The sequence below is a fragment of the Pinus tabuliformis genome, chromosome 1_2 (assembly GCF_031772625.1).
Source record: "Pinus tabuliformis cultivar Carrire ecotype Pingquan chromosome 1_2, CPIR1, whole genome shotgun sequence".
Classification (NCBI taxonomy): Eukaryota; Viridiplantae; Streptophyta; class Pinopsida; order Pinales; family Pinaceae; genus Pinus; species Pinus tabuliformis.
Genome location: NC_142298.1, coordinates 632,788,960 through 632,797,902, shown reverse-complemented (window position 1 = coordinate 632,797,902; position 8,943 = coordinate 632,788,960).

The window sequence follows — 8,943 nt, the reverse complement described above, 5'->3', positions numbered from 1 at the left end:
CCCTAGGAATATGAACCGTTAGATTGATAAACCCAAGGGATTGACATTATAAACCCAATGGATTAATTCTAAAATCCCAAGGTATTATAAACCCAAGGGAATAATATAAAACCCAAGGGATTAATATTATAAACCCAAGTTATATAAACCTTAAGATAAATATTATAAACCCAAGGGAATAATAAACCCAAGGGGTTAATACTAAAAACCAAAGGGATTATAAATCCTAAGATAAATATTATAAACCCTAAAATAAACATGGTTGACCATGGTCGACCATGGTTGATTTTCATATTGACACAATATTTCCAATTTGTGAGGTACTTATTCTGGAAAATTAAGGAAATTTATGCTAATAATACAGGAAGTGAAATCTTAAAGCATACTTTTACCAATTTAATACGTAGATACAGACCTGGCTTCCAATTTTGTAGTCGATCATGCGTTGTTGTAACATCGAATTTTCTCCCATTACCAAAATAACTAAAACCTCCCTGCCAAACTGGGCACAACCTCGATACCCAGCTCTAGAATACTTCAAAATTGCAACGCTCTGGCCCCCATGCCCAAAAGTTTCAAGAACAATCAAGGCTTAGTGATCCTCACTCTGTCTGTAACTCTCTATTGGAAAAAGTCCTCCTTGCTTCTCCTTCCAGACCCCCTTCTAAGTTGGCCCCATTCTCCTTATATCACCATAGTTCTTTCACCACCCCGTCTCTCCACTGCCTTCTAGTAGGTATCTTCGGGAATTAGCAGAGGAAGTGACTGCCTTCTCTTGACACCCAGACTTCATGAATACCTTATGAGTTATATATAATTATTTGTATTACAGCACTTGTATTTCCTTTTATTTGTATTACCTCACTTTATAGTATCATGATTTTTTTATATTTTTTTTTATATTTTTTTTTATTTTTATTATTATTATTATTATTATTATTTTTTTTTTTTTCTGAATAAGGCTACTTCTATATTAATACAAAAATATTTTACACCGAGGCCATGACCTCGTAGAGCTAGCCCAAAATTGCGGCATGATTACAAGCAAAGCAAATCTGTGTGCCAAAATCCAGTAGAGTATTGCCCTCCAGTACTGAAGAGAACCTGTTCCTGAGTAAAGCAAAAATACAGAAAGCCCCATAGTTGTACTTGGAATTGAGAGTTGAACCTGAGCTGTACGACAACCAAAACTTGGAATTGGGAATTAAACCAGATCTATACGACAACCCAGACAATAAGACTAGACTTGGTAGCTGTGACCAGCAACACGACAACCCATAGCTGAAAACAGAGGTAACTGTGACTGCGACCAAAAATGGAATCTGAAGGTTGACAGAGTACCCTTTGCATATAAAAAACTGGCAGTATGAGCTAATGCGTTTGTAATCATAATTAGGACAGTGATAAGTGAACCTTCTCAAGCTGGCAGAAATCCAACAGAACCAAAAAGAACCAACCTGCTTAAGCATCAGGAGAGGGATCAGGCGGCTCCTCGGTGATGTGGCATCCATATTTGTAATCATCGTCGTCATCAGAGGAGCTCGCTGGATTCTCCATGCTCTGTGAAGCCTTGCCTTTACTAGAGCCTGAAGCTTTGCTCTGATCGAGGTTTGCCTAGATGGGACCTGGATTGTCTGCCACTGGCCTGTCTGAAGTCGCCCTGAGGGAGCCAGCTCCATGACTCGAATTGAGCTCGCTAAGCTCAATGGTGACCGTGGCCATGAAGGTGGAAGAGCCATGACTGCAGGGGAAACGTAACCGAGCGGCATTGGTCATTGAATGGAAGGAGCTTGGTATTGGTATCTGTAAACCTCTGGCCCTACCCTGTCCGCTCCGAGTGGCAGGATATCTATCCAAGCGCAGGTCCGGGCCGGAAGTTGAAGAGTCTGTCATGGAGGAGGTGGCCTGGCGCCCAGTTTGCCCGTGAGAGCTGCCTCTTCTGCAGCTAATCCGCTTTCGCAATTTCGGCATGGCTAGAGGGGCGAGATGAACCTGGCTTCTTGGAGGACGAAGGAAGTGGTGAAAGGAGGAAACTAACTTGGTTACAGAGCTCAGGCCAGCAAGCGGGCGGTGAGCGTAAGAGCCGGAGGAACAGAGGATGGTTTGAAGGCAGAGCCAGAAGCTCCTCTAGCCAACCAAAGCCTGGTTTGCTCCTGAGAGAGGTCGAAGACAAGTCGCTGCAATTGCAATGGAGGAGGAGCCAGAGCGGAGAGGATAAACACGATTATGGCGGGTTAGGAGCGCCATGATCAACAAATTACCCGGAGTAAATGGTTGTCCTAACACCATTAAAGACGCATTAAGTTGGAGCAGATGGGGAGTGATGTACAGAGCCTCGAGAGGATATGTGGTTGTACAGAGTAACCATGCGCCCATCCATACCACTGGCCATGCGCCTTTAGTGCCGTCAGACACCCGGATCCGGGAATAGTATCATGATTTTAGTTTGAAACATAATTAATATTTAATTCCGTTATTGTTTGTTCTTTTTTTCTTCATAATATATGTTATTTCCTTTTTCATTTTGCATTATTTCATATATGATAGTTTTTTTATTTAGATATGGTTGACCATGATTGGTTTTCATATTGAAACAATCTTTCTCACAATGTGATGTTGGACCATGGTTGACCATAGATGACCATGGTTTTCACAATGTGAAGTTGGACCAAGAGACAATCTTTGTCACAATGTGACCATGGTTATTGGCCATGGTTGACCATGATTGATTTTGATATTGAGACAACAATTTGTCACATGGCGACATTGGAACCTGATTGACTATGGTTGATTTTTATATTGAGACAATCTTTGTCACAATGTGACATTGGACCATAGTTGATTTTCTTTTATTTTCATAATCTTTTATAACAATTTTATCTTAAGCTTTTCAATTTTAGATATTTGTGAGTTGTCTATTTCCTTGAACTTTGTGATTTTTATATTGTTATTAACTTTTTATAAAATTAAATAAATCTCACTAATCTATAATTTCACACTAACTTTTTTCGTGCACAACTTCTTAGCTCCGGCATAAAAAGAAATTGAAAATTTATATAATAATGATAATTTAGAAAATATTCTTTATTCTTAATTCATGTACAATAGCTTTTGATAAATATCAATTAGGATTCATGTTCTTTTTTATGTTATGCATTGAGAATGTTTTAAGTAGGATAAAAAAGATTAATAAACTTTTGATATGGATGAGATTTTTTTATGAAACTTAATTATTAAAAAACATTTAAAAAACAAAAAAAACAAAACCAAAAATAAAAAACATCAAAAGCTATGATAGTTTTTTTTAACTATTAAAAATATTCAAAACTTAAATTATTAAAAATATTCAAAAGAAGATACTAAAAATGGAAAACAACTCAATAAAAGAAATCCAACACAAGTGAGTATCTCCTATTCAATGAAGATGTCTCACTGGCCTCCTTCCTCCTAGTGCTGGCTGGGCTGGCCGTACTGATAAAATAAATGCGGTGATTTAATTCCACCTGAATTGTAGAATTGAGTTGGCAGTTAATATATGTTAACATTTTTCAGCTCGTAAACGATAACCAAAACTCCACGTTATTGAAATGTGAAAGGCTGAGATTCTTTTATATATACTTTGGACAGTAACTAAATATTTACATACCTATTTTAGCAAAACACAAAGTTAAAAGTATATGGAATACTTTGAAATCTGCTTTGATAGAGATTCAGACTAGTACATACAATAAGTAAGCCACGGTATAGTACATACAGTAGAAAGCTCTCATCCGGCCCATAGGAAATAATTTACTATCCTTATAACTATATCGCTCAGTATCATGCCATATTATCCTTATACCTATATCACTCAGTATCATGCCATTACTGGAAGCTCGAGCTAACTGGTCATCACGTTTTCTTGAATAGTGTTAGCATAAGATTACGACACATCCTCTTAGTATCTAAGATGCATATCAGTTCGCTTTCAACGGAATATCTCTGATTATCTCTGGTAATTAAATAAATCATGATAGAAAAATCATTTCACAAATATATAAAATTTACAACATAAATATTGCAATCTACAAGCAGAAAAATACGAGGGAGTTATGACATGGGTCAAAGGTTACAATGAGACCTTCTAATTGTGTTCAATCAAATGTTTCACAAATATTTTTTTGCAATAATATTAAAAAATAAGTATTTGTTTTTCAAAGTAAAATATTATAATTGTATTGTCCAATGCTAAACTAATAGTGGTAAATGGGAAAATGGATTGCTAAACTGGGAAAATAGATTGCTAAACTCTGGAGGGACTAATAAAATACAGATATACAGTTCATTTAATTCTTACTATGTAGCATTTAAAAAATATTAATAATAAACCAAAATCATTATAAACCATAAATAAAATATTTTAATATTAACTATATATATATATATATATATATATATATATATATAATAAATAAAAGAATTGAAAATAGAATACTCCAATATCTAAATTGAATATAATATATCAATGTCAACTATACATATATTCTATAAATAGTGGTGTATTGCTCAAAATGCATGGGGTGCCCAATTTCTTTTATTCTTAGCATGGATTTGATATCTACAAAGATGCTAAAAATGAAGCATATGTGTCATTCTTTTCATGCTCAACATGAAATATATATATATATATATATATATATATATATATCCCAGAATTATCAAGAAATAAAATCTCTTTAAAGTATAAACTTTTATTAAAATGCGACTGTGTCGTTCTCATGAATCATACAGATTCCATGCGTCCCCGCCAACCAATACCGATCTGCGACGAGTAATCTTTCCTCAGCGCCATCTTTTGTTCGTCTTCGCGAGAGCCAGACACGTAAAAGGATCATGCAGTAAGTGGGAGAAAGGCTACACAAGCTTATAATCCCATTTTTTGCCTGTGTCATGCTTTTGGGCTGGTTTTTCGCTCTTCGCTCTTGTTGTTTGCTCATGGTCTGAGCTGTGAGCCCTGTAAACGCCTTCTACTTCGAAACCTTTTTTTTTCTCGCCACCTTTTCCTTGTGATAGCCAGCTGTTAATCCTGCTATCTTTCCCCTCCTCCTGCAATATTGGTTCCATCGGCATTCGCTGTGCCTTTCTTCTGCAATCGCCCCGGTGATATCCTTACAGAACTCCTCCATTTCCTGATCAGAAAGCTTCTATTATCCTTTGTTTGGCTGGTTGGATGATGGAAGTATGGTTTTTGTGGAGTGAACGTGCTGGGCGTTTTGGCTTCGGCTCCAGCTTTTGCCTGGTGGGGAAGACAAGATGCTATCAAACGCCCAATCCTTCCCACAACAATCTGGTGCCTTTGGAAATGGAGGAATTTAAAATTTTTTGAGGATTCAAACATTTCCTTCAAATATGTGTTGTCTTCTGTCTCAGCACTCTATCCTCCTATCTCATGACTGCAGCACGTCTTGGAGGGTATAGAGTTTATATTTTTGATCCTGAAGGTTGTAATCAGAAATGCTGTGGGTTTCTTTTCCCATTCCTGAAGTACAGTGAGTCAATGGTGGTGATGACTTTTTCCTCAAGTTTTCAATATGTTCCTATGTGATGCTACAACTCTTCCTTTTCTAGATGCTATGCTATTTTCTCCTAAAATATTTGACCTCTCAGTGGCGGTCTTGTTTCATGAGACCCATCAGAATTATGATGTATATATTGCCTTAATATAAATATAATGCTTTTCTTTCTGAAAAAAAAAAAAAAAAAAAAAAAAAAAAAAAAAAAAAAAAAAAAAAAAAAACTTTTATTAAAATGCAAAAAAAAAAATTGCATCAAGGAAAATTTGATCTCTATACTTAAACTCAATAGATACAAGGTTAAGAAATATTTTCACAATAATTATCGAACCTTATTCATACAACTAATTTTGGAACACTTGTTTCCTATATAATAATTATAATAAATATTAAATAAAATTTAATTATTAAATGTTTTTTTTTTCTTTGTAAAGCTAATTCTATTAAAAGGAAACAAAAATAAAATTACAATGAGGCTATAGCCTCAGCCAAGAACAACGGAGTTCCTTCTAAGTATCATAACTACCCCATATTTGGGGAAACCAATTTAACGTTACAAAAAACCATGCAGAAGACCAAGAAAACATCGACAAGACCGGAGGGAAGACTTGAGACATTACCATCTGAAGCAGTTGTAAAACAAGACAGAATTGCCTACCATGTAAACGAAAAAACACAACAACAAAAGACTGGACCAGTCAGCATCAGAACCCTGAGCTGGCGCGCGGGTGTCCACGAGGCATCACATTGGGACGTCCTGGTCAGGAGCCTCCTCGATAATGGGGCACGCGTTCCCATACCAGATCTCACCTTCCTTCGCCACGTCGCTTTCCGCCCTGCCCCTTGGAGGTTCCCTCTCTTGAAGGGTGCCACTCAAGCTACCAACAATTGCCATCGAAATTGTGGCTCCATGAGAGCTGCCACCTGGATGCCGAGTGTCGCCTGCATTATCACCTTCCGCATGCTAACCGCCACGCCTAGCTTCCCTGCCTTCTTCCGTCGGGAGCTGCTCAGAGCCACGACTAACATCCATTCTGCGAATGTCCTGAGGTTGCTCTGCAGAGTTTCGCACTGGAGCATTGTGTTGATCTTCTTCTTCTGAGAAAACAATGGTGTCATTAGCAGTGATGATGGGCCAGTTCAGGTTGCTCTGGAACTTGAATTGAGTCGAGTGGGAGGTCGGATTAGGATACCGAGGGAAGGTCTCAGTGTGAAACCGGAAATCTCTATGCTCAGCCATTGAAGCCTGCACACAACCTCTGCCACTACTAGTGTGAGGATAGTGTCTACGGGGCGAGCTAGGAGGGGGAGAATTGGCCTGAGGAGGAGGCGGAGAGGTAGGTGGTGGTGGCAGTTCAGAGCTTTGCACTGTCTGAGAGTGAGTGCTACCACCTCGGTTACCTCCTCATGCAGTGACGAACCATAGCAATGTGGCAGGAGAGAAGTTCAGGAGAATTGGTGACCTGGAAGGAAAGCAAAGAATGCACAGAGGGCTCCTGGACAGGGTTCAAAGGGCAGTGCCTGGAATGGGAGTAATGATACCCATTTCCAAAGTCAATACAGCAAAGAAGCCAACATCATCTTCCTGTAACAGTTCTACTGCAGGGGTTTCCGGCTTGGAGCGGGCAAATGCTGAAGGAGGGAGGGCAGACAGAGGGATTGATGTGTGCCATGTTAAATCACATAGATTTCGTATCTCGGCCTGAGCGGCCATTAAAGGCTTCTTGCAGGTGGACCTGCTCTCGCCTCAAGTGAGTCTGTGGAGGCCATAACTGAACTTGGGATGGTGCGCTGGCCACCATCTGGCTGGGCCAAGCGCCGTCATTCCGTCGGCTCGCCATTAATGTTCTTGAATTTCACCCACATCCGGGTGCTCTTCTCCTCCCTGTTTCATTTCATTCTTCACAAGATTTTGGTATTCCATTAATTGGTTTTCAGTGGCCAGTGTAGAAAGAGAACCTGTATGTAGATCCCTCCCACTTTCCACTCCTATATTAGCCAATAAATCAGCTACTTTATTTCCTTCTTGACATATGTGCTTGAGAATGATCGCTCTATGAGAAGAGAGCCAGATTTCAATAAGTTCAAGCCGACTTGCCATTCTCCAACTATTACTTACTTTGCTTGAAGGTGTTCCCTGCATAATTTTGTTGACCATATTTATGAGGATCTGAGAGTCGCCTTCTATAATGAGCGGAAAAAAGCCATTTTTTTGAGCTAGAAGAAGTCCCTGCCATAGTCCTTCTAATTCAGCCGAGTTATTGGTGTCCCAGCCATTTGAACCTAAGAAGGTTAGAAGGGGAGCTCCCTTATGATCTCTGAATATTCCTCCAAATCCTGCTTTGCCTAGATTTCCTTTCGAGGCTCCATCAAAGTTTAGCTGGAACATATGACTAGGAGGAGGGAGCCACTTTTCAAGTGTCCTGCTCTTTGCTAGAGTTTTTCCTTTGATTATCAATTCTTGATTCCACTAAAGGTTCCAGTTTGCCCATATATTTTGTTCCTGAGGGAGTGAGGGAAAGTCCTCCTCGTGCCAGGTTTGGAGAAGTAAGGTTTCCTTGATATTTTGACAAATCATGTTCCATAGAGTTTCCAAGGGTGAGGAGTGATCCTTGAAGATTCGCCGGTTTCTCTCCTTCCATATTTTCCACATGAGAAAGCCCAAAATAAGCTTCCATAAGAAATTTAAAATCTTGCTTTTAAATGGATTCTGAGCCCAATTGCGAATAGTGGCTATAATGTCTCCTTGGATCCGTCCTTCCTTTTGGCATCGAAAGCTGACTTTTTCCCAGAGCTTGCGTGCAAGCTGACAAGAGTGCATAAGATGCTTAGTGGATTCCTCTTCTTGCTTGCAGTTGGGACACAGGGAGGGCCCGTGGTAGTTTCTCTTCCTAAGATTGTCCCACGTGAGGATTTTGTTTTGACATAAAAGCCATAGAAAGGTTGAAACTTTCGGCTAATTAGCTGGGTCCCAGACTTTGTTCTAGAGAGGATCTTTGACAATATGTGCTTTAATAATGATGTTATAAGCCTCCCATGTAGTGAAGGTACCTTTTTCTTCATAGCCCCATCTAAGGATATCCCTTTCCTCTGAATGTTGTATTTTCCTCTTCGTTAATTCTGTACCAAGAATCTGTTGAGCTTGTTTCGTTCCCTGTCTTAAGATGTGATCCACACTAAGCCATTGCCTGTTCCCCTGTGTTGTAGAAGGGTTCCAGAAAAGCTTGACTTTGTCATATGTCTGCATATCCTGCTCCAGAAATTGAAGAGGTAAGATTAGGTCCTTTAACTTGGGCTGTTGCTGCCAGGAATCTTCCCAGAACCGAGCTGTGTTGCCATCCTTAACCTCCCAAAAACTGTGCTGCTGAATTAGGATTCTGTGTTGCTTGGC